This window comes from Nyctereutes procyonoides, unplaced genomic scaffold, assembly GCF_905146905.1.
Source record: "Nyctereutes procyonoides isolate TBG_1078 unplaced genomic scaffold, NYPRO_anot_genome, whole genome shotgun sequence".
In the NCBI taxonomy this organism is placed as follows: Eukaryota; Metazoa; Chordata; class Mammalia; order Carnivora; family Canidae; genus Nyctereutes; species Nyctereutes procyonoides.
In genome coordinates, this window is record NW_026575052.1 from 37271497 (window position 1) to 37298269 (window position 26773).

Here is a 26773-nt window from a genome sequence, read left to right on the forward strand (position 1 = left end):
TGTGGCCTAAAATACATTTGAGAAATCTGGCCATCTTAGTCCCGTAAATATTTGGCTTCTTCTGGTGTCTTGTCTTTTTTAAGCAAAGAAATTGACAGTTATGGAAAGTCTATCCTGGGGCAGACATTCTTTTAGCTTCCATTTAGTCCACATAACAACCCTTAATATATATTTTATTGTCCCCACTGATGGATGACGTGGAGTCTGTGGTTACGTGGTTATGCCTCAGGCCACAGGGCAAAGGACGGATCGGGGGTGCATATGCAGTCTTTGTAACCTCTGAGGCCTGTCATGCTACACAATCCATACTGTTATTCATTTTGCAGAAAATCATTCTGTGACTGTAGACAAGTCTTTGAACTACTCTGACCCCAGTTTCCTCACCTGTGGAAAGGAGAGGTCGGACTAGCTCAGGGCTAGGATCTCTCTGCCAGTTCTAACAGCCTTAAAGAATTTGACCTCAGGGCAAGAGAAGACCTCACTGTATTTCCTATAGGGAAATACTAATTTTAAAAATAGAAAAATAATAGAGAGAAAGCAATAGGAGGTGGAATGGTATTGGCCTGAGTAAATGTGCATGCAGTTAATGGGTATTCAGAGAGCTTAGCAGCAAGAGGCAATTTTATCATTTTAGGGTGCATGAGGAACTGAAGTTCCCATTAAAGTTGCTTCAGACATCCAAACAGGAAAGATGGGAAATGCTGAGATTTAAAACGTCTATGACTTCTAGGGCACCTGGGTGTTCAGTCATGATCCCAGTGTCCTGGGATTGAGTCCCGCATCGGGCTCCCTGCAGGGAGCCTGCTTCTCCCTCTGCCTATGTCTCTGCCTCTCTCTGTGTCTCTCATGAATAAATAAATGAAATCTTAAAAAAAAAAAAAAGTCTGTGAGTTCTGAGCTCCTGACTCCAACTGGAGTTGCAGAGCTTCACTAGGTAATCCAAGAAACCTCCAAAGACAGTGTTGTACCGAGTAAGGCCAACCCCCTGAAGAGCATAATTCCATTTACTGATATTTCCAGAAATCTCCATTACTTAAACTATTTAAATTACTAGTATGCCCTTCTTTTCTGTTCTATATCCCTGTCCCCTACCTTTACACATAGGTGGAAAAGATGCCTTTTCACATAATTTAGTACTTTCGATGGACAGAAAAGTCACCTAAAGTTACAAGAGGTGCTATTACTCATATGATTTGCTTTCAGGAGTTATTATGTCCCAATGTGTAGCTTCTAAAACATTATCATACTTTAAAGAATTCAATCGGGACAACTTAAAAATGCTCTAGTATTTCCTTGGGGTGAAGTCAGGCTACCTCTTGTAAAAGCCTCTCACGGACCAAGTACTTTAGGCAAGTGCTCCTCTCTTGACAGCTTGGGAACAATGAAATCTTCTAAAACAGACCCGTGTGCATTTTTGGATGGTAGGTGAGGAATGGAGAAATGTGGGTTAGCTGGTAAAAACTCAAGGCCAAAGGACTGCTTCAATCATATTGTAAAACTGTATGTATTTAAAAAATTGAGATTCAAGTTATTTTCTGACTTGATTGAACCAGAAACTCTCAGCAAGAGCTTGATTTCCAGCCCATTATCCAGACCAAAGAGGTTTGGATGAGCTTCTGTTAAGTATGCAATTCTTAAGTCCTCTGAATTCTGCTCATCAACAGTAAAGGCGTGTTGCAGATGGCAAGCAGAGGAGCTTTTGTGTCCTCTCGTTTCCACCGTCTCGGCCATCAGCTAGCAGGCCGTGGCATTCTAATACACAGTGCCAGCCCAGCACCCTTCCCGGAATGGCTCCTTTGCTACCGCCTGTGGTTACTTCTCTGGGCTGGGAGCAGAGGGGGATGGCAAATCCAGCCTAACAAATGCCACTGCATTCATACTACGTAAAGTGTCTCACAAAATGCTGAGCTACAGAACACAGCACAGTGCCTGTGGCTCTGGTGGCTGTTGACACTGACGAGTGCCGCAAGCCCAACTGGGAGGCCAGGCCCCCTCACCTCTGTTTCTCGCCAGGCTCTGGGCTGACACACGTGAGGGCTCCCGTCAATGAAAAGCCCCCAGAGACCCCCGCCACAGCCTGTGCTCTTGCCATACTCCCGTCTTGAGACGCTTCCTCAGGTACCACCCCAGTCCAGGCAGCTCACCAGGCCTGTTTCTCATGCAAGTGTGGGCACTGAGGACCCCTTTGCCAGCAAAATGAAATAGTTATAATTCCCCTGTCCCCCAATTCCTGAACCTAGAGAGTCAGGAGCACTTAGGTGGATGCTTTTTACCACCCGAGCCTCAAAATGCACATAGTTCCTAGCTCAGGCCTAAGGGTGATTTGTGCTTTATGAATAGAATAGGTAAGGTGTTGGTGTTCAATATAAATACATCTTAAATTGTAGATAGGATGGCTTTTTTATGAAAGGGTTTGGGAAGCTACAGCTCTGTAGAATGTGCAGATAGTTTCAGTGTGTGTATGTGTGTGTAGCACACGTTATACATGCTGTTTTAGAAAAATTATAGAATTGAGAGATACCAATAGAAATAAGAATGAAAGTGACCCCAAATCCCACCATTCAAAGTCCATTTAATTGTTCACCTTCCAGACTCTTTTGGTTATCCATACATATGCATCTAAATTAAAAATGTAGACATTCTACATTAAAGTAGGGCCATATTTTACATACTGATTTTATTCCACTCAATAATATCATAACTCTCTTGCATGTCTCTCTTTCTGCTCTATAGACATGTCTTTTTTATTTTTATTCCAAATGACTATGAATAGTATCATTTGCTTATCAATTTCCTAATATCAGACAGTGTATTTTAATTTTTTATTCATAAATGCGATCTGAATGTCTCAGGCTGAGCTAGCCAGTGAGCACAAACATAGTCCCAGTAACATAAACTCCAATTTAAAAACTCTAAGGCCCCAACTCCCATCTTTTTAGAGTCTTCCCCCTTAAATATTTCCAAGAGCACTCAGGGGTACTTATGTGTGTCAGTGGGTCATTCCTGGCATTATTTGCTCCCACGGCCAGCCAGGCCAAGGTGAAACCTCCCACATGACAGTCGCACCGGAGTGCCCTTTAGGCTGGAACTTTGAGTCTCTTGTTGCACCACCTCACCACCATGTTCTGAAGACTGGCTATTCCAAATGTTGGCACAACCAAAATACCATTACTGTACTTTAAAACTGATGATCTTTATTGCTGTTACTACCCCTATGAAGTGAGAAGGAAAACATCTTTGACAAGCTCAGCTTGGGTCCCGCAGCAAGGCTGCTCCAAGCCCAGTATGTCCTGTGTTGAGCTACACACTCAATCATTCTCACATAGTTTCTTCCTCTGAGTACCAACCGCATCTCCCTGGTAGTGGTAGGATGGCCAACTATCCAGTTTGCTGGGACTTTTCTGATTTTAGCACTGGAAGTCCCAGGCCCCAGGAAACTCCTCAATCCCAGGCAAGCCAGAATGATCATCACCAGCGGGAGGATCGGTTCTAGTGCTGATATCAGCTAACATGCTGTGTTCCAAACCACTGGTTCCTTCTAATGATGAGGTCCTGCTGCTAAGCCTAGCTTGCTTCCTCCTTTATTCATCTGAGCACTCCCCCCCCCATCTGATTTCCCCTGGGGCCACATTTACCAGACATGCCTGTATATGCTTTAATCTCAAAAAAAAAAAAAAGAGTCTCAATTATTTTATCATCAAGGGGCCCTTCAGCTCCTCACTTAGCCTACACTCAGCCTCTTAAACCAGTGGATGCAAATGCATATGGTGGGAGAGACATTGCCTGACCCCACTCAGCAGAAACTCCAGAACCCCATTGCTTTCACCTAAACTGCGCTCTGATGAACATCTTATACTCAGAGCTCAAAGTATGAATCTGACCGTTTCTTTTGGATAAATCCCCTTTTTGGTTTTTGATTCGTGTTGCTGGAGTGTCCCCCAGAAAGTCTATTCCAGTGTACTTTGGGGGGTTTATTTTTTTAAACCATGAGACTTTATGTCCAGAATGGAAAGAAACTCTGACCTGTTTATAGGCTATCGGAGTACATTCCATGCCACAAAGTACTTGCCAGATGGGGAAGGGAGAGAATATAAACGACGGCTGGGGAAGAAGAGATCTGGAGTTGCCTGAAAGGATCTAAAGCTTTAAAAAGCCCCTCTACCCAGAGCCTTGTGGGTCCTTTACAGCACCTTCCCTGAGAATATCTACACGGTCCACCTAGCACAATGTTTCCTCTTTCACTCAGGGCCAAATTCCTGCAGACTGTCCAGGCAGACCCCAGCCAAGGAATCCTCAACTGGAAGGAAAGCAGAGGCTGGGAAAATTCTACTCTGACTCGCCCTCTCTTCTTGTTTGACTTCCACAGAATCTAAGGCTTTTCGTTCCCAGGAAGTAAAAATGAGAAACCCATATCCGGGTCACCATTAGCAAAATGACATAGTCATCTACTTAGTTGCAGAAGAGTCTAAGTTGGGATGGAGATTGTGCCTGGAACGAAGTTCTAGAAATAATGTGGGAGCCTGGTCGGGGTAACTGACAAGGCTTTGTTCATCATGCAACCCCTGGTTACCAGGCTTCCAGGCTGCCAAGGCCCAGCTCCCAGGGTTGGCTTGGAGGGTCGGCTTGGCAGCTGCTGGCTGCAGGCAGGGAAGGTGAGAGCTGGGAGCATGGAGCATGTCAAGAGTATTTTACCCCATAAGGTAAACTCAGTTACATACTCTGGGATGAGAAACACAGGACTTGTGTACCAAGGGCCTGTTTTAAATCCAAAAAGAGAAATGCAAAGTATTCAAAATAAAGAGGACGCCACGTCTGCATGAGCAATCTGTAATTCTCCTCGTGCAAAAGTTACTGGCAATGATGTGCTCCTCACCAGGGCAGTATGGGAAGCAAACCAATATGGCCATCAGATCTGATTTAAATGCTTAGTGGCTAAATAGACACATATTTACATAATTAACCATTGAAATGAACACAAATAAAACACCCAATTCCCTCAGCTCTCCAGCAGAGTCCAGAGCAGACAGATGGTTCTGATCTTGGTCCTAACTGACCAAGGGTTTCCAACCAGGAACAGGCTCCCAAGATACTCCCACTTTGCTCATTCAAGTCATTTCCCTGACCTGCCTGCCAGGGCTTGCATGAACAACAAAGTACAAAAACATCCCTGCACTGAAGATCACGGCCGAGACACTGTGTCTGTCCGAGTGCCTGACTCTGCTGTCTCTGAAGGGGAAATATTCCAGCAGGAACGACAGGAAGCTTGCTTGGTTGCTAGCACTTGGACAGCAGTTGTCCAATTGCTACCCCGTTGTGAGCATCAGCCTTCTGGCTCTCAAACTTAGGAGCTTGAACTAAGTTGTCTCCCCAGATCGTTCCTTCTCTAACACTATCAGCAGAAAGCTCTCACCAAATAAATGAGCTGGGAGCAGGAGCACCTGCCTCATGCACATGTTGCAACTGCTAATGATATAACGGGTATAAAACCAATGTGCGGCACATGGTAAACATGGAATAAAAGGCAGTTATCTAGAACATTTAATGAATTTGGTTGATCTTGGTTGGTGGCATAGCATGTGGTAGGAAAGGTTCATTTTTATGGCTTTTCCAGGCTTCACATTTCATCGTAACACAAACCTAATTCCAGTGAAAGCAACCGGAGAGCTCACAAAGCCTTTCCAATGGCTTCTACCAACCCGGGGATTTAACAACATTAAGAGGGGGCTATTTAGACAGTTTAAGGCTACATATTTGCAGATGGGATTTTAAAGGCGAAAGCCCATTTGTGACCCTAAGGTGTTTAAACAGCCCTGCAATTTGATCTCAGATTCCCCCAGCACTGTCCTAACTCCTCCGGCCTCGGCCTCCCCTCCGCCAAGGCAAGCCCAACTTCCAGGCCCACCTCAGCTGCCCTAGAGGCTGGGGCTTTGTGGGATGCCCAGCTGTAACCTGATCTCCACAACTGCTCCAGGGATGCTGCAGCTGCCACACAATTTGTAAGTTTTACAGTGTTGTACGGTGGCTGGGGTTCAATGGCATGCCTCTGGAAAGCTTCCATTCATTCATTTGGTCATTCACCGAAACATGTTGAGCACTTACTAAGGGCCAGAACCTGTGCTAACTAATAACTAAGCACTGGGAATTAGAAAGCGAGTAAAATAGGGCCTCTGTCTTTCGGGGCTCACAGATTAGTGCAGGCGCAGACAGACAAAGATGTATTACAGCTTAGCATCATGCTACAAGACTAGAAAGCGATGTACACCTGAGAGAAAGAAAATTCACCACCCACAGTGTGTGCACAGAGGAAGGGACGATTTCCCACAGGAGGGCTATGTGAGTGGTCTGTTAAACATTTCTCTTGGCTGTGCCACCAAATCCTCTTCTAGTCCCCATGTCATTGTCAAGCAAGTTCCCAGTTATTCAGCTCATCTCTGTAGCCAGCATCCCACCCCGCCCCCCCCCCCAACACACACAGAGGCACCTAAGTTGGACGTGAAATCTTCCTATTTCTTCTTCTGTCTGCCTTCTCCATCCCGCATCCTTGGTCCAAACCGTAATCTCTGCACATGTGAACTCCTGCCTCCCCATTAGCTCCCCTTCATCCAGCCTTTGGGGGTCCCCTCTCTTCTATTGGACACACATCATCTAGAATCATCTCCCTCCAGTGTCACTTAGATCACATCGCTCTCCTCTTCACACACCCATAAAGATTCCCAGCTGCCTCCCAAATCAGATTAAAACTCCTCCTGTCCTGGGCTTCAAAGCCCACTACCAATTAGCCCTGCTTTACCTAACTGCCATCCTGCCTGCTGAGCTCAGGTTGGCGCGCTCCGCTCTAGCCAGGCAAAACCCTTCCACCTGCCTCTTTCTGCTTGCACCGGCGTCCCTAAGCACGGGGCTGAGATCACGTGTGTGGGCACACACTGGCAGTGTGAGTGTGTGCAAGTGTGCGTGTGAGGGGGGGGACTGCAGGGGTGGGAAGAGGAGACGAGGAAAGCCAACTCTCCCTCAATACTCTGTTATAGGGGAAAGCTTTACAAGATGAGCACCAAGGGTGGAGATGAGAGAAACACCGAGGAGAGAGTGGCGTGGATGGTTGTTAAACGGGGAGGGCTGCTGACCAGTGTCCTGATGCTGGCTGTGGGCAGCTGAAAGGGTAAGCAGGCCAAGACCCAGTGCTGCTCTATACCCTGCCTTCCTTCCATGCAGCCCTGCCTTATTTTTCCTAGATTCATCTCTCGTGTTCCTTCGACCTAAAAAATGAATCAGGACCTTCCCTATGATTAAAGCCCCTCCACAGCTGCTTCTCATGGTAGGATATAGCTTTCATGCTTTACTCCAATGGCCATGGTCTGACTCAGCTTCCTTCTCTAATGTCATCTCCTACCATTTTCCTTACTATGCTCTAGATGTTCCGGTTGTCCTTCCAGGCTCGGGAATATTCCCCTTCTCTCACTGCAGGCCTTTGTACATGCTGGTCCCTCTACCGGACACCTTCTTGATCACATTCCTCACTTAACTGACCCTCTTCATTATTCAGGTCTCAGCTTCCATATCCCCTTCCCTGCCTGCCTTCACTAAAATTCCCTAGGACAATACTCTCTGTCCATTCCTTTCACAGTTCTAGTTATGGTGTATAAATCTCCATGTAAGAACTCATTTTCTTGTAAATCGGCCACCTCCACTAGCAGGTTGTAAGTTCCCTGAAACCATTCATCTTGTTCACTGCTGTACTCCTACAAAAGGCCTGGCACAGGGTCGGAGCTAACACCTTACTTACCCAGCATTATCTGGATTTCTCCAAAGCATAGGCACCCTGTGGTTGGTCCAATGTTTGGTGAAGAGGAAACACTCTGGCTTTCTATATAGCTTCCCGCTAAAATGTCTCACACACCTGATCCACCAGGCCAGTATATCTTGCCTTTCAAAAATCTGTCCAAGAATCTTCTATTTCTATAACACATTTCCTAACTGGCCCTTCTTGTGTCTCGCTCAGGATTTACGAACTGAAATACCTACCGATCCTGGCAAGTAATTGAGAGAGAAGGGCCAGGTGCAGGGGAAGAGGGAGAGCTGGGGACACTGGTTAACCACCATGCTTATGTCCCGTATAAAGGGAGACAGTCCCTGCTCAACTCTAGTCGGTGCTAATATGCAGGAAAAGCAGGCCCCACATTGTTAGATTTTCCAATTTTTCCAAAAAAGCTCTAAAAAAAATCTGAATTTCCATATGACACATCCAGATTTTTAAAACATGTAGAGGCATATTTCTGCAATTCCTATCAGCCTGATGGTCAACTTCTGCTCTCTTTCAAGGAAGCTGCTTGGCACTCGGGTCCTTTTGTCGAGGACACGCTTAGCATTGCCGAGTCTTCTTCTGGGTCCTCTAGCCAGCGACAGGCTTCTCCTGGAGCAGAAGTTATGCCTTTGCCTTCCTTACAATCCCTCCCAAGCACCTCGTGAGCACTGCACACTGTTCTCCCTGTCAGTGCGGGTGCCTAACAAAGCGTTTCTTACAAAGGCAGCAACCTGCTTCGCAGTTTTGTGAACAGAAGCGTTGCCTATTACGCTCGGAAGCGGGCACTTCACACAAGGCTCGTCTGTTTTGTTCATTAGACCTTCATCCCTCCATCAGTGCGAGGGTTACAGACGCTCTCCACTTCATCCATTTTCCTTCTGCCTTAATGTCTTGTTGAACAGTATCCCCACCCTTTGTTCTAAATTCCAATCTCTTTTGTGCTATGATGATAATGTTAACTTTGTAATTGTGCATAAGTCAGCAAACCAGAGTAATGCCTTATTCATCCAGAATCGTCAGGAAATGAGGTGTTCCACATAATTAAATTGTCCAGATAACTAGAACTAACCAACATTTTGAAGATCAACGTTTAAAAAGAGTGAATGGGAACATCCCAAAATGTATTATATACTCTCTTGCCTTATTCATTTTTAAATTATTTGAGATCATTTTTTTTTTTTCCCCAGAAGAGAGACAAAAGAGCAGAACAGGATAATCCTGTCTTTCTCCCTGCAGGGTCCCAACCTCCGGCTTCCCATCTCTAACAGATGCTACGTTCCTGCCATTGCCAGGGTATGGGCTATCCCTTTCTCCTCAGATAGTTGTTTTCCCACAAGGTGACATGCTCTGACACAGTATGCACCCTGCTTCTTAAGATCTTACATCACGGTCATCGCTCTTCATCAATATGTAAAGGGATGCCTCCTTCCACGTGACGGCAGCATCCTGTTCCAGTGTGTGGGTGCAGCATTATTTATGGAAGCTGCCCCCTACTGATAGGCACCTAGTTGTAGCCAATCTGGTGCCATTATCAAAGACCCCCCCCCCAAAATGCCACAATTATAATCTCTGTGTTTACTCCATGTTGTACCTGTGGGAGTCTATCTGTGGGTTAAATTCCTGGAAGAGAACGCCTGGGTGCAAGAAAGGACGTGTGCATTTGTAATTTGGGGAAGTGCCATTACACTGCCCTTCACAGAGTAGGCGTCCGTCACTCTAAGAGCGGACCTGTTGCTCCACGCTTTCAGCAGCACCATCTGCAACCGAACCCTTCTTTTGAAGTTTTGTTCATCCATGAGCAAAGAATATTAACTCATTTATTAAAAAAAATATTTATACTTGGCAATGTGGCTTTTACCCAGTGCCCATCTGCGTCTCTTCTAATATGGTTTGGCTTAAATTGGACTTTGATATTAGGATTGCGATACCTGCTTTCTTATTGTTTTCATTTTCCTTAATAATCTCTGTCCATCCCTTGTTTCAACTTGAGACTCTTTTTTTAAATATAAGTGTCAGGTTCACAGAAAGATTGAACCAGAAGTACAGATTTCCTGTATACCTCATCTCTGCCCCGCCCCCACCCCCCACACAGTTTTCCCTATTATTAACAGCTCACATTAGGGTGGCGCATTTGTTAGAATGATTGAAGCTATATGGATACATTATTATTAACTAAGTCGTAGTTAGCTCTTTGTGTTTGCGTTTGATATACACAGAATGTCATGCATCCACCTTTACAGCATCATACAGAATAGTTCCACGTCCCTAAAAACTCCTTCTTCTCCACATGTTCATCCTGCCTCACCACTCCCGACCCCTGCTAACCACTGATCTCCTTCCCCATCTCCACAGCTTTGCCTTTCCCATGATGTCATCTAGTTAGAGTCAAAGACTGTAGGATTTCAGGTTGGCTTCTTTCCTGTCCTCCATGTCTTTCTATGGCTTCCTAATTTCATTTTAGCCTTGAATATTATTCCATTGTCCAGATGTAGTTTCTTCATCTATTCCTACTGAAGGACATCTTGGTGGCTTCCAATGTGGGGCCACTATGAAGAAAGCTGCTGTAAACATTCACGGGGTGGGTTTTGTGGAGACCTAAGCTTTTTAATTCATGTGGATAAATACCTAGAAGCATGTTTCCTGGATTGTATGGTAAGAGTATGTGTGACTGCTGTTTTCCAATGGCCCAACCACTGTGCATTCCCATCAGCACTGAAGGGCAGCTCCTGTTGCCATATATCCTTGACAGCATTTTGTCGTGTCATCACTGTTTTGGATTTTAGCCATTCTCATAGGTGGATAGTAGTATCTCGTTGTTGTTTTAATTTGTAATTCCCCGATGACTTTTGATATCAAATATCTTTTCACATACTCATTTGCTATCTGTATGTCTTCTTTGGTGACATATCTGTTCAGATCTTTTGCCTCCCTTCTAATTGGGTTGCTTATTTTTTTATTGTCAGATTTTAAGAGTTTTTGGTATATTGTGGATATACCTTTACCTGATATCTGTTTTGCAAATATATCCCCCCCCCCCAGTCAGTGGTTTTGTCTTTAACTTGTTTGCTTTTACTTTGCAGCTTCTTCTCTGAATGAGGTTGAGCGTCTTTTCATATTTTGAGGACTATTTATATTTTTCTTTCTGTGTATCATGCAGTCATATCCTTGCTCTTTTCATGTTCATGGCTAAAGAGACCTAACAAAATCTCACCGTTATTTGATAACTGAATCATTAATATGATAACTGATCACCACACTATACCATCATTGTCCAAGCTGTTTTGCTCTCTTGAGTTTTTCTTTTTTTTTCCCTGTTTCCTCTTTTCTCCCTAGGTTCTAGGATAAACACGATCACTTTTTGCTTCCCTCAAATGTCTGTCTTTCAAAAATCCCTGCTCCATCTTGTATTTGAGTTTCTGACACTTAGCCAGCAAAATCTGTTATAGTAGCCCAGGAAGCCTGATTCATGAGTCAATTTCATAGGCCACACAGCACATATACCTTAGATACTTTATTCGGCCATTCAGGAGTCTTTATTGTGTCCTGCTTCTTGGCCTTCTCCAGAATATTAATCATCCAGCAAGTGAATTTCTAGTTCTACCATTCTCTGTTAGGACATTGGAGGGTACTCACAGGTTAGAACCTTGAGTTATGAGGGGAGCCCACGTGCCCCTATGTCACTATACATGAAAATATGATTGCCTTGAACTGGGGAGAGTTTGTTCTCTGACTCTCCAAAACAGCAATATGAACTTCTATTTCTAGAAAACTTTATACAAATGACTTTCCAGGGGGTATTTTCCCGTGGACTCCTGCAATGAATGCCTGTGCTTGCAGCACATTTCCACGTGGCTTTGCAACTGGAATTTCCCGGGAGCTGCAAGGGAAGGGGATCCACTGCTGTGGCAGCCCTGCTCCATCCCATAGATGGCAGTAAACACACTTTTTAGCACTCATCTTCATCTTCCTTGGAATTGGGCTCCTTCAGGGAAAGAAAATGCAGGAACTGTGGAGTAATAATTAGCAAGCAGAATCTAGTCATTTGAAAAATTGGCAAGAAGCCTTATTAAAGGAGGTAATAATAGTCATATTTTGCACTTCTAATGGGGCCTTTTATCTCTAGGCCTCCAAGAGCCTGTCTGAGTCATGTAAAGGAAAAAAACCAAAAACCCCCCCAAGACAGAGCTAGGTCAGAAGTCAAGAAACAAGGGCTCTGTTTGACATTCTGGAAGCCTCTCTCATCTCACAGTGAAGGTAGAGTGTCTCCGATGCATTTAAACACCGGGAATTTATGCCCGTTAGAAAAGGAAAGGCAGCAATGTTCTGTAAGATAAACTCTACATTCCCGTTGAATATGGAAAACCTACCTCTCTCGGAGTTGTTTTTCTGTGAAAATAACAATAGAGCTTTAAATACTTTGCCTCCCATAAACACACGGACAGCATTATTATTCACAGTGAGCTAGACAAATTGAGAAAGAGTTTTTCTATCCTCTTCCGCGTATCAAGGCATAATTATCAGCACATCCTTGTATTTATTCCTATGAGACTGGAAATAAATACTGCTTCTGATGGATATCAGTCCTGTGAACTCGGTATCATTCATTCTTTATCTCTGGCAGTGGTGGTAACAGAAGAAAACGACTCCAAACATGTATACACAGCAAATGCCTTAAATCTACAAGATACGACTGTCCTCCTTGTCCTGCATTAAACCTGCATCTTCAATTTCCCACACAAACCCCAGATCTATTGAAATCTTGGAACATTAAAATTCTCCTTCATTGTTGTCAAGGTTTAGTAACTTGACAACCAGAAGACAGACTCCCTGACTATTTGAGAGAACGTAGGTTTGGAAATAAAGAACGGCTTTTCCTGTTAAAATTAAAATTTGCTTGGAACTGGGCAGGAAGACCACGTTTTATAGTAACCATTCTTTGGCTGTGTGACTTTGACTCTGGGCAAGCGAATTAACCTCTCTGAGCATCAATTTCTTCACTGGAGTGATTCTTACCTCACAAGAGTTGGCTTAAAGATTAAATGAAATCATGAATATAAAAGCACTTATTAGCACAACATCTGTCACTTAGTAGGGATTCAATAATTACTGGTCAAAAACAGACACCCATACATACAAACATACATATCTATGAGAGGAGAGAGAGAGAGAGAGACCCAGATTTCTACTGGGTTTTCCTGAGCCTCAGAGATTTAGGTAAATTGGTTCAAGCCCCCAAATTTCTTAACCCACCCATCTTCCTTACAATTCCTACAAGTTCATGACCTTATTTCCTCTTCATTTCTTCCAATTCATCTAAATCCAAAGGTTTCAGGTTAATTTAGTGCCTGGCTAGCTATTGCGTGAAAAAATCTTGCCCTCTTTCACAATCTGTTAAATTGATCAGAGATTCACATTTGGGAAGAGATGGGATCGTGTATCTCTCAGCTTCCTGTCATTTTGCTGGCCTCCCCTCCTGTCTTCTAATCCTCCTGAAAGTGCAGGCTTGCCAACTAGGCCTCACACACCTATGAAGCCCCATCTCTGGAAGGTGCAACCCAGGCCTTCCCCACCCTCTCCAACCACCTTTCAGGTGAACAGTTTCATCTGACCAAGTGAATTGTTCCAGCCTCCTTGAAATTCTGGAAAACATAATTTCTTCCTTCTTCTTATCTTCTGACTATTAATTCACTGGAAAATTTAGCAGTTAACAATCTCATAGATAATTCTATTTCCTTTATACCATGGAGCAATCTACTCTTACTTGCTTACATGTAAAAACATTCATGTAAAGAAACACAGTAACATTATTTATTTCATACCCTGAGAGACATATAACAAGCTCTCTTTCAAGGATTACTTAGGGTTTTTTTTTTTCCCTTTTAGAATTTTAAATGTCTGCATACAAAGTTTTTCCATTCATTATATTCAACTTTTTATGATTTTCTTCTCTCCTCAGAAAACTTCATCTTTTCCTGGTGGTCCAGAGTCATCAGCATGAATAACTGTGATGAAGCTCTGCCCTCTGGGGGTATTGATTGGGCTCTACAGGGCTATTTGCCCCTGCACTAGCTGACCTCAGCTTCGCGTGTGTTTGGAGTTGCTGTGTCTAGTTGTTGGGGTTTCCCCCAACTCTTTACCTCTTTGTCTCTCTTGCTGTTATTAATGAACATTGTCTCCAGAACTAATTCTTTCCTCTGCAGCTTCCATGGGCAGCTTCTAATCTACAGATTGATGAAAACAAGGCAAATACTAAGGTGGTTTCAAAGTGAAAACCACTGGCATAAAATCCCTTGTATGAACTCTCCTATGAGTGGAGCTTGTGAACCTTGCTGTGTAGACCCCCTTCTAGATATGCTAAGCTGCTCAGTCCTCTTTTTGCTGAACTCTTCTGCTTTCTGATTGGACTTTAGATTATATAAATCCTATGGAAAATGAGCTGAGAGGAGCAAATGGATTGCTCTATTGTTTTCCGATGATCTCAGTTTAAAATTCTAGGTCAGTGACATCTGAGGGCTGAGATCCAGTTGATTCCTATGGACACTGTGTACCAGGGGGCACCTGCTCTGACTGGTTGGGGACCCTAGCTAACCCCATTGTAAGCTTTGGTTTACAACTGGTTTGTCAATCTTGAATGTCACCCTGGGTCATACCACTCTAAGACCTAAGGAAGATTCAACATAATGAAAATCTTAAATCAAAATATTTCCTACGAAGGCAAAAAGAATCACCAAGCAGAAGGGCAACCATAAGGCCAGACTATTTTAGGTGATCAGATTAATATTCTCATTATCATGCTGTGTCGTTCAACCTAAGAAAAAAGTTTTTCTGTCTTCATGCCCTCCCTCCTTCTGTCTATCCTTCTTACCTTTCTCCCTTTTCCCCCTTTCTTTATATATAAATTAGTGATTCTCCTTTTTTACAGATGGCAGGAAAATTTTTTTTTTACCAAAATGCTTTCATTTAGGCTGAGACAAACTATTAATAAATGCCAGCAGCAAGGCACTTTTTCCTTTCTAACTTTGAGAGTAAGTATGCTAATTAAAAAAAAAAACTTTAATAACCTGCAGGATTTTCACAGTATGAACAGGTCTCTCCTGAGTTTCACATAGTTAACACTCAAAAATTAAGCCCACCCTACGTTCAGGAAACACTTATGACTCCTCCCTCTTGCTCTGGGGACAAGGATGACCACAAAGGGATACTCCATGACTGTCACCCAAACATCTTCTGGCTCTTGAGGATGATATAGGGTTGCTGGCCACATGAGGTGCTCCGAGTCCCCGCTGTATGTGTATTGTTCCTGAAAAGATCCCCAACTCTTGCAAGTCCTATGTGAATACTCTACATGCTTTTCTCTTAGGCATGATGCTATAGCAACATAGGTAAGAGACAGACTGCCCTGAGTTAAAATTTAGATCTTAGGCAAGTCATTTAACCTCTCTGTACCTCTATGTATTTATCCCTAAAAAATAGATCATTACAGTGTTTACTTCACAGGGTTGGTTTGAAGTTACTGGAATGGAGACATACAAAATCCTTAGAAGAGAGCCTGAAAATGGTAGCACTATGTCAGTGTTTTTCATTATCGTGTTCGGAATGTGGACGGAGGCCCTCTAGAATGATTCAGGGTAGCTGTCGTGTGGATTTCTAAGAGCCCGGGTTTGGGAGTCAATCTCATGTGATTCTGACATCTTGGTGGCATAACCTTGAACAAATTACTCAAGCACTCTAAGCTTTAGTTTCCTTATCTGTAGATGTGGTTAATTATAACACCTTCCTCATAGGGCTGCTATGGAAATGAAATGCATGTAAGAGAAAAAAAAAAGAACCCACAGAATGCCTGGCACATAGAAAGTGCTCCATAAATGTTAGCCAAGAAGATGTTAAGGAGGAGGAGGGTGTCAATGACATGATGACTTGTCTACTGAGAATTTTAAAAGGCAATTTCCATACTTCCCTTAGAGGAGTGAGGGAACATGCTCGAGCTGTTGTTTGGGACATAGCTTACATAGTTCTTGCTGGACTTAGCTGGAGGACAGGGAGGAGATTTGGGGGGGCCCCAAATCTTGCAGGCACTTGAGTTGAAACATCTCCAGAATGGAAGCCCAGGGCTCCACCCTGCAGCCTCTGACCAATAGCAAGGTCCCTAAACCAGGGAGATAAATCGTCCTGGTATGAGACTCAGGTCAAAGAAGACAAGAGCCTGTAAGAAACCAGGATTCTACTCTCTGGGGTTTCCTTTAATCAAGCCCATTTTCCTGAAAGAGGCCAGGGGAGGATGACTGGGAAGGTTTAGCTTCCATTCCGCTCTGTCATTCACCTTGGAACATCATCCTTCCTTTTCCCTGAAACATTCCTACCTTCCTTTCAAGGCCAAGTTCGGATGCCCCTCCAGAAGGCCAGTCCTCTTGAGCTGTACTGTTTGTGATGGAGGTAAGAGAGGTTGGAGAGGCACAGTGGAATTTGGGAAATAGCTGCTTACCTCGGACTCCTGGGATTTCTATCTGCCACAAACACACCACGTGAGTTTTGGCATCCGTGGCGACCTGAAGTCCTCCTCAGTGCCTGGATGGAACAGGATGATAATGAACAGACAATGAGAAGTTTTATAAGAATTTGAAGGTCTGTATCAAGCAACGAAACTGCTTTCCATCTGGTATTGATTATGAAGGTCTCATGGCAAAATGGGAGCTCCCTGAGGATTCGGACCCTGCCTTGCTGGCCTGTGACTGTCACCCCGTGCTCCAAGGCTCACACAGAAGCCATCCCACAGTGCAATGGGGAGGAAGCTCCCTGTCTACCCTGAGCCCCAAACTCACTCTGCAACTGCCTCCCATCTTCCAAACGCAGCCCTCTCAGGCCATGCAAACCCAGCCCACCACATTTCCTGATATTTTTCCTATCTGCAGACAACTGCCAAACTTCACCAGCCCACCCTCATCTCTTCCCAAAGAGTTCCCCGTCCTTGGCCCACCTCATTTCTCACATACCAGTGTTTCAATTCCCCTTGCTTCTAGTGGCTCCCTACCTCATTCAAGTTCATCAACACTCCGTTTAAAATGCTGCCCACGGACCTGAACTCATTCTCCCCTCCTCCGGCCTGCTGCCCTTCTGCCTTCCCGTCTCTTTGTTAATTGAACCAGCCGTCATTCACGCTGGTGACTTCGCGCTCCGTTACTGCACCTTCTCCATCATCTCCCCCAGCCGCCTCCCGTCAGGCACTAAGTCCTATTGATTGTTCCAACTAAATATTGAACAACTATAGTAGGTATTCAGACAGTATGTGGTGAAGGAATATAAATGCATAAAATTCATCACTTTATATTCATTCCTGCTACTTCTGCCTTGAGCCAGAGTTTTGCTTTGCTTTGCTTTTATTTTTAAAAATTTCAAATGTACAGAAAAGTTGAAAGAAACTGGGATGAACATCCATATACTGTTCCCCTAGATTCATCAGCTGTTTACATCTTGCCTCGATTTCTTCATTTCTCTCTCTCCCTCCCCAACACACACACACACACACACACACACACACACACACACACAGGCACACTTTTAAAAATGTGTTGCCAAACGATTTGAAAGTAATTCGCAGGCATTGTGGCATATCATCTTTAAATACGACAGCACACATCTCTTAAGAAGTATGAAATTCTCCTTAGGAAACAAGTTATTTCCCACAAATAGTTTTAGGCCCGTGACATCCACAGGATCACATGCAAAAATGCTGAACATATGAGCAACTTTCTGGAAAGGAAATTCACAGCATGGAGCAGAGGCTCAAACCTCTAAACTAATGCATTCCCCCACCTCATCTCTTCTTCTTTAACCCAGTAGGCTAACAATCTGGTCAGTTGTGGGTGTTTGGCCACCTTGGACTAGTGATAATCCAGAAGTCACCTAAAATGCATTTAATGGCTTCTTCCTATTGGCTGCATGAGAAAGTTAATGTTTCTTAGCATAACACAGAGAGCTTTCGAGATCTGATTCCGAGGACGTTTCCAGTCTCATCTTTCACAGCTCTCTGCTCCCCAAAGGGAACTGGCCACATGTCTCCACCCTGGTCATGCTCTGAGCTTCACCTCACCCCACCCCCACTTCCTACCCATTTCCCCTCTTGGCAAATTTCTACTTTCCTTTCAAGGCCCAACTCAGCTGCCACCGCCTCTGGGATGTCCTCCTCCCCAGTTGTGTCTGCCTATAATTTGTACAGTCCTATTATTTATCTCATTTTACTACACTGATTGGTTTCCACAGCTTCATGCTCAGTGATGTTATGAAATTCTCCATGTACAAGTAAGGCGATACACGATGAACGATCACACAACCCATGCTAACTGTGGAGCCTCCCCATCCTCCAGCCACCTGGTCCTCTGAGACACGTTTGCACCCTGACTCCAGTGGGCTTTCCTGGTCTTGGATCCTGGACTTGTCTTCACCAAAGGCTTTTCTATCTCTCCTCTTGCGATGCTCTCTACTCCTCTAATTTTGGCAGATTACCTCATATCCACATCCCTACAGTCCCTTGGCTGTCCAAAGTCAACCGTTTACAAATACAAGCCTGCATCCAGACATGGTAAAGATTCTATAAGATTTAGAGGGGCACAGACACCAGGAAATGAGTGTCCAGGCACTGAAATACCAGGAACAGAATCAGTTCCAAGGCTTAGTGAAAAAGTACTAAGTCAAACTGCAGGGCTACAGCTACTTGGAATAGAATGCGATGCTATGGAGGGCTGAGCTGTAAAAGCTGGCATCAGGAGGGATGACAGGTACACTGGCTGCACCCCTGCCCTGGGAAAGGAAGGGAAAGCACACGTTTGGGGCTGCGTTCTCTGATTTCTCTCGGGTGGCTCTGCTGTGCCTTTCCAACATGGGTACTAATGCTTCTAAGCTAGAAATCAGATCCTCACTTGCAAGATGGCAAGCAGCTGGCCTTTTGGCTGGAGTCCAGGTCTGCAGCCCAGGTAAGACACCTGCATGGTATCACTCAAAGCCCTATTTTGCTTGTGGTCAAGTGGGGCAGGGTGGGGGGCGGGTGACATTCTGCTATGGGTCTATTTGCATGCAGGAGGGGTCCCAAAGAGGATTCAGAAGAGAGGGGTCGGGACACCCTGCTGAGCCTCCGGCTTCCCCGGGGAACAGCACCCCAGCGGCCACAGGCTGGTGTCGGGAAGCTCAAAGGCTGCTCAGCTACCTGCTAATGTCAAGGCTGACCTCAGCTGGCGCACCTTCCTCCTGCTTCCCTGGCGGGTTGGCCCTGTGGGATGCCAGCCTGTCCCATCTGCCTTCAGAAATGTGGCTGCCCCCACCGTGGCTGTCTTCTTCTCCCCCAGCAGGAGCTCCTGGGCCCCGGTGAATGATGTTTCTGAACAGATTCAATCCCCCATGCTCCAATCGGAATGCATTACCAGGCAGGGCGCGTCAGCTTGGCGATTTGGCTTCAACAATAAATCTCCTTGCTTTCATGAGTTTAAATCAGACTTTAAAACATCACCCTTAATGTTCTTTTAATGCAGTTTTCTTCTGAATGAGTTCCCTTTAGGTCCAGTCCTTGTCATTAATACACTCTCTTGGCAAATGAAGGAGGGCTTCTTCGAGGAAAACCCTGCCAGTTTAGGAAACCAGTTGAATTGCCTTGGTGATGCCAGGAGCCTCTTTTGCATTTTACAAGGACACTTGAGAAAACAAAACTCTCTGACCGTAAATTTAATTTTCTCTTGACAGCCTCAGTGTCTCTGCAGCCCCATAAGTTATCCATTACTTCTTTCTTCTGTAATTAAAAATCAAGGGGGGGAAATGTACAGGATTAACAAGTTCTAATTTTCATTGATGAGCTCTAAGAGCTTATCAATAATGGGATCAGAAAAGCCGCTTCGCCTAAGCTATATTTTTCTAGGGCGTCTGATTTTGATGGAGGATCTCCCTTAGGATAGAAAAGGCTGGCTTTCCAAGGAGCCCTACTGCCAAAGTTGGGAAGAAGGGGCAGGACAGGCCGAGTGAGTCTTCAGCAGGAGTGAATACAAAAGCGGCCTGGGCTCACAACTTTTACAGACTCAGCATTTGGGCTCCAGGGAGCTGATTACACGGAAAGATTAAACAGGCTGTCTTTCACACACATGTTCCTTTTCTATGGATGGCTTCTGCAGAAAAGGAGCTTGCACGTATCTGCTTAGGAGGAAGAAAGATATTTCCAATTAAAAGAATATTGGTGGTAATTCCTTTTGAGTTATACATTTGTAGATACAAATGCTTTATCAGGAGATGGGGACATCCATCCTGTTTATCACCCACAGGGATATAGCTGAGCATGGGTTTCTGCAAGAGACACTGAGCTGATCCATAGCATCTGGGCTGTGTCATTTCAAAAGCTGTGACACACAGGTTCCCAGCGAATGTGACAAGCATTTGACAGGAATGAGCTGTTTAATTGACATGCACAGGTTCCACAAAACTCCCAAACAATCAGGTGCATAAATGATTCAAGCTAGGATTTTTTTTTTTTAAACAGAGGGCAAGGGAAGTATAGATACTGTGAAACGGGAGCCCAGCACCTGGCATTGAGGTTCTTCTGTAGGAGAACCTGCCCTGCAGAAGCACAAAGGTCTCTAATATGTTCAACGGGTTGGCCTTAGGAGTTTCAGGCAGAAATTGGATGGTCTGTTTCCTAAACTTTCTTGCTTAGATCTGGAAAGTTCAGGCTATCTCTGGAGACCAAAAAATGCATAGGATAGCACAAAAGGCCAGCAGCTAGGGATTCTATCAAAGTGATACCAACTTGGCTCCTGCCACAAAGAACTTCTTAAACCAAGTCTAAAGAAGCATAAACTACTGAGTTGCCCATTTCCAAGAGGTCACCTTTTCTGGGTATCCTGCCAGCCTTCCAGCAAAACATCCCTCCTCCCCGCAGCAAGAAAAGGCTGCACTGCAGCAAAGCTTAGGTGCCAAGAACAGTCTCATCTAGAGAATACTGGAGGCACTGAAACCTATTAGAAGTGATGTTATATGGTTAAGGTAAGAGCATGGACTCTGGCAAATGGTTCAGTTTGAATAGATGGGTCGACTTTATCAACTGTGTGATCTTGGGCAAATTACTTAACCACTGTGCACCTCCATGTTCTTTTCTGTAAGGTGATTTTGGTCCCATTTCATAGAATTAGCATGAGGATTACATGAATGAATACAAGTAAGTCATACAGATTAGCGTCCAGCATGTAGGAGTCACTCAACAATTGTTAACAACTTAAATATTATGCCACCTAAGCATAATATTTAAGATCTTACTAAAGGCACCATGATTGGCCTTTCAAAGCCCTCTCCAACTCCATGATTTTAAAAGCAAGATGGTCCAGCTCACCATTTTGAAAAAGTAGGGTAATTGTGGTACCCAAGATGATCTTTGGGGCTTATGTGGGTGGACATTTTTAATTTAATAACAATACATTTACTATGCATCAGGAAAAAACCCACCATGTCTATCATTTCCTGAACATAACTGATGCAACTGAAAATAAGGCTTTTAAAAAGAAAGTAAGTGTAGGGTGCCTGGGAGCCTCAGTCAGTTAAGTGACCGACTCTTGATCTTGGCTCAGGTCATGATCTCGGGGTTGAAGGATACAGCCCTATGTTGGGCTCGATGCTCAGCAGATAATCTGCTGGAGATTCTCTCTCTCTCTCTCTCTCTCTCTCTCTCTCTCTCTCTCTCTCTCTCCCTCTTTCCCTCCCCCTGCTTGTGCATGCTCTCTCTCTCTCTTTCTCTAAAATAAATCTTTTTTAAAAACAGTAAACATGTGGTATATAATATGGGCAAAATCATAAGGACACTTGAGCTGAATCTTAAAGGGAAGCAGAGGGAACTTCTAGCAGAGGGACTGTCTGTACAAAGGCCAGAAAAAATCCAGCATAACAACAGGAAGGAGAGATGCAGCTGGAGAGGGAACAGTTAGAACATGGAGGGCTTCATATGCCCTGTTAACAAGTTTGGACTTTGCCCCCAGATGTTGGGAAACATTAGTGGACAAGGTTCAAGGGGACTTGAAGAAGGAAGGTAGTTAGGACACTATCACCAATTAAGAAATGAGGAGGTTGGGAGCAGAAGCAGTTGACATGGCGGGGGGTAAGAGAAGCAGGTGAAGTCAATAAGTCTTTGGAAGGTAAAAGGAGATGCTTTGGATTCTCTCTGCACAACCAAAGAGATGTTGTGTCAACAGCCAAACCTGCCATGAAGGGGGTTGGTAAGGAAGATGATCTCTGATTGAAGGCAGAGGAAATAGCAGTTTGGTTTGGGACTGTCATTTGAGTTCCCTGTGGGGAGACCGTTAGCAGACAGATCTGGGCCAAAGTCTAAACCAAAGTCAATGGGAGATAAGCAAGTGGATATGCAGGGTGCTGGCTGGCTAGTTTTCAAGAGACGTGGATGAGTTGGGGGGAAGAGAGGCCAAGGACAGCTCTGGGTCAAGGAATAGAGAACCTTGAGCATGCCTTACTGGCTGACAGAGAGGAGCGTGCCGAGTCTGGGAGGCTGCAGCCCAGCGATGCCTCCAAGCCCCTGCATTGACCTCAGTGGTGTCCTCAGCATGATATGTGAGTTCATGCATTTACACATGCTTTTAGTTTTGCTGTCTCTAGCCGACAGCCCACTCTGGCCAGCCTCCTGCTTGCTGTCTATCCTTCCTCTCTTCCTGTATTCAGCAGATATTTCTTGAGCATCTATGATACATTCTAGGGGTGAAGAGACAAATCATAGAACATCTACTGTAGTGAAGGGAGGCAATCAACAAAACAAAAAGTAAAATGTGAACTGCAGATGATGGTGATAAGTTCTCTTAATGAAAATAAGCAGGAAAGGAAGATAGGGAGTGCCTGGTAGGGTGAGGGGTAGGAGTAGCAATAGCGAGTAGGGAGGTCAGGAAAGATGTCATGGAGAAGGTGACATCTGAGTACAGAATTAGGAACAGCACAGCAACAGTGTCACCTGGACACCTTCCAGGGTACACATGTGTCATCAAGACTCCATCCAGGTGAAATTTGTAGTTCATTGCCTTTGTAGCCATGACATTCGGGACTTCACCTTGATAATGGCACAATTTAACATTCTTTCAATTTTTGGTATTGGCTACATGGTATTGCTAGCTGGGTTTTTAACCTGGAGCCAGGATTTCGGAGTAGTGAGGGAGACCAGGTCAGGGGAAGGCCAGGATCAGAGATCAGAGATATAGGCTGAACTCTAGGACATGAAAATTCCAGTAGCAAAAGAAAGGGCAGGTGTTCCCAGTCTCGAATCTGGATATCATTCTGGAGCTTCCTTTCTGTCCTTTGGGGGAGGCCAGGCAAAGAATAATGGCTGATGATCCTAAGATCAAATATTCACAAAGACAATTCAGAAAAGATTGGCAAGGGATGCCTGGGTGGCTCAGCGGTTGAGCACCTGCCTTTGGCTCAGGGCGTGATCCTGGGGTCTGGGATCAAGTCCGACATTGGGCTCCTTGCAGGAAGCCTGCTTCTCCCTCTGCCTCTCTCTCTCTCTCTCTGTCTCCGTCTCTCATAAATGAATGGAAAGAAAGAAGAAAGAAAGAAAGAAAGAAAGAAAGAAAGAAAGAAAGAAAGAAAGAAAGAAAGAAAGAAAGAAAAGAAAGAAAAGAAAAAAAGAAAGAAAGAAAGAAAGAAAAAAAGAAAAGAAAAGAAAAGAAAAAGGTTGGCCAGCAGGGCAACTTAAGTAACTTAGAAGGTGACTTAACAATATGTTAGGGTAGGTCCAGCAACAGAAATGTGGGAAACCCAAGTTCAGGGCCAGGAAATGCAGTCCCCACTGTAGTCCCCACTGTACTCAAACAGGACTTGGTTCTGGCTTGATGGAACACGGATCAGCACTAATTCAGTGATGAGCCAGAGAGTTGTTGGCTTGAGATCCTTCAATACTGTCTAGAGACAAGACTGGTTCCAGAGTCTTGGCTGGGGCTGACCTTAATTGTGGGATGAAATGGCTCCAGCTTTGAAAACTGGGATGGCCACATCCCAGAACCTGGCCAACCGTCAGAAACATATGAACCATTTAATTGTTGGCTCCAATTATTTGCCAGTTCCTGTAACTCTACTTTTGCCATGGCCAATTCTCAAAGGAGAATCTTCCCAGCCCCTTGTCTTTATACTTGGCCATGTGACTTTCTCTGACCAACAATAGATGGGTAAAAGTAATTTGTGTGTCAATTCTAAGCCTAGGCCTTAAGAGGCCCCGCACATCTTCACCTGCCCTCTTGAACTTCTGTGACTGGTGCAAGAACAGACACTAACTAGCCTGCTGGTCCCAGAAGGAAAAGCAGACATGAGGAACAGGGCTTCCCTGGCCACTGCAGCCTGAAGCAGGGCTACCAGTCGAGCCAAGCAGAGCTCAGATGACCTGCAGACACAGGAGGCAACAATGAATGACTCTTGTTTTAAACTGTGATGACAAAGACGGAACAACTATATGCCCTGCCTCCAGGTGCCTAGCACAGGTTTTTGCTCTGAAAACCTCAAAATTGACTTACTAGTTTCATTTGAGATGCTCAGTGGAAATCAACTGGAGAGCTGGGTTCTTCATGACGAGGGGAAATCTAGACACTCCCATGCAAGTGACAGGAAGTAAAAGGGCACTAGGTCATTTCCTTAGACACCAGGGGCGATGACCAAACTTGCTGTCCTGTGCCTGCCAGGTGGATAATCACGGCATCTGAAGGAGAACACCGAAGGCCTGTAGTAGTTTGGGACTCACAAAAAATAATTCATTATGCATAATGGTGATGTTGGCAGTGCATGCCAAATGGTTAAATCTAATGTAGCATACAGTTTCATTAAGGCACAACAAAATTAATCTATCCCTTCCCACCAGGAGGTTTAAACAAAAGCAATGGGGAAGAAGCTGCATGTAAAAAGCAGCAATTCATTAATGAAATGAAGACATGTAAAATAATTAGGCTTATAACAAGAGATTAGAGAACTAAATTAACCCTTCTGTTTACTTTGCACAGGATGCAACAGAGAGCTTTGGCAAACGTCAAGCTCTTCTGGAAAAGTCACCTCGAAAGATTGACCTGGTGGCCTCCTAGGAAAGGAGTGACCTATGTCGGTTCCCAGCCTAATAACTTTGCTTGTGATAGTTGCAACCATATCTGCGAGGTCTTTCTGTTTTGGTCACAGAGGCCCAAAAGAAAACAGGTACAGCAGTGGAGCTGCAAATCAAAGAGTTAATTAAAAAAAAAAAAGTAGGGGTTTGATGTTGACACGCTGTATGCTAACTTGGGTAATTAATAATATTGAAACGAAGGGGCTAATCTAAATCAATGGTGGGCTGAAGCTTTCCTCTGCCTGGTTAGTAATGATAAGCCAAGGGGGACAATTGAGCTTCTTTTCTTAGTAACTCCCAAGTCCTCATCTGCATGGGGGAACGGTGGGAAAAGGAACATGTGATGGAGTAAGATGCAGTCCAGGACAAAACAGACTGAGAAATGGATGTGGACATCCTGGCAGGCACCGCTCTGGCCCAGGAGCCCCAGGCTGAGGCTTTGAAACTTGGCCCTGGTTTCTTGCACCTTAGCTCCCTAATTTAAGGGCTGGAGTACAGACTTGTGGGCTTGTGTTTCCCCCAAGGCTCAAACTCCTCTCTGTTTTGTTGGAAGAAATCTAGACTCTTAATACCTTTACACCATCAATCTGGACTCTGAATCCTGTCACTGAGGTTGGAGACATGTTGAGATCTGGGGAAGGGTGAGCATGGTAAGAGCACACACCCTGCCTTCAATGAGGAGGGCCAGCTGGAAGCACCATGCCCAAGGGACAGTGTGGCAGTGAGGGGTCAGAGGGCAGCGGGAAATGGCCCAACCTGTTGACTCAAGTGAGATCTTCTGGATGGAGATGGGAGCAATGTCCCCTTTAGGACTCAACCTCCAATGGCAGCTCCATAAAGGCCAGCCTGGCTCAGGCCAAGGTCTGTGGTTCCCCTGCTATCCCTCCTGCTACACACCCAAGGCTATAGATGCTCCTGTGTCTCACATGAGGTGACCCCATCCCTTCCAGCTTGCCTAATGCTGATGAAAAACATTGGCCATGAATTCATTCCACACGATGAACTGAGCATCACAAGGTGATGTGAGATACCAAGAATCAAAATTGACTTTTCCTTGGCACCTGGTTCATGACTAGTGATCCTCCTACATGATCTCATTTCACCACCCAGTGTCAGAGGGACTGTTCCATCTTACAAATCGGTATACTGGAGCTGAGTCACATTAAGGAATTAGGCTGAAATGATTTTATTTTTAATTTTAAAAAATTCTTATTAAAAAAATTTTTTTTTGAGAGACAGAGAGCACACATGGTAGGGAGGGAGGGGGAGAGGGAGAGAAAGAGTCGTCAACAGCCTTTGCATTCAGCATAGAGTCCAACCCAGAGCTCGATCTCACAGGCCTGAGATCAGGACGTGAGTCAAAACCAAGAGACAGATACTTAACCAACTAAGCCACCCAGGTGCCCGGGCTGAAATCATTTTAAAGAGTACTATGACTTTAAAAATTTTTTACAGATACACAAATCATCCTCTATGGCACCTCCTGAAACTATCTGGAGAGCAGAGCAGGTAAAATTAAGGTGGGGCCTGGGGCAGGGGTGTGGGGAGGCCAGAGATCAAGCACCTCAAAGACAGGTGCAATTATCCCTGAAAACTCTTTGTGCAGGTGAGTCTGGAGCATATAACTTCAGGACGCTCCCCTTTCTCACCCCAGCCTCACCAGGAGTAGGAAGGGAAAGAAAGGCACAGGAGGAGTAAGGGGAGACCATGGTTGGGCCAACTCCAAGGGCTACAGGAAGGAATCTTAGTGGCCTGTTTTTCTGAAGAGGCCCAAGTGAACACCAAATATCATTTCCAAACTAGAAGTAGGGCAATTCTTCAATACAAGTATCTTTAATAATAGCTACTTGAAATTCTGGAACGTCTGTAGAAAT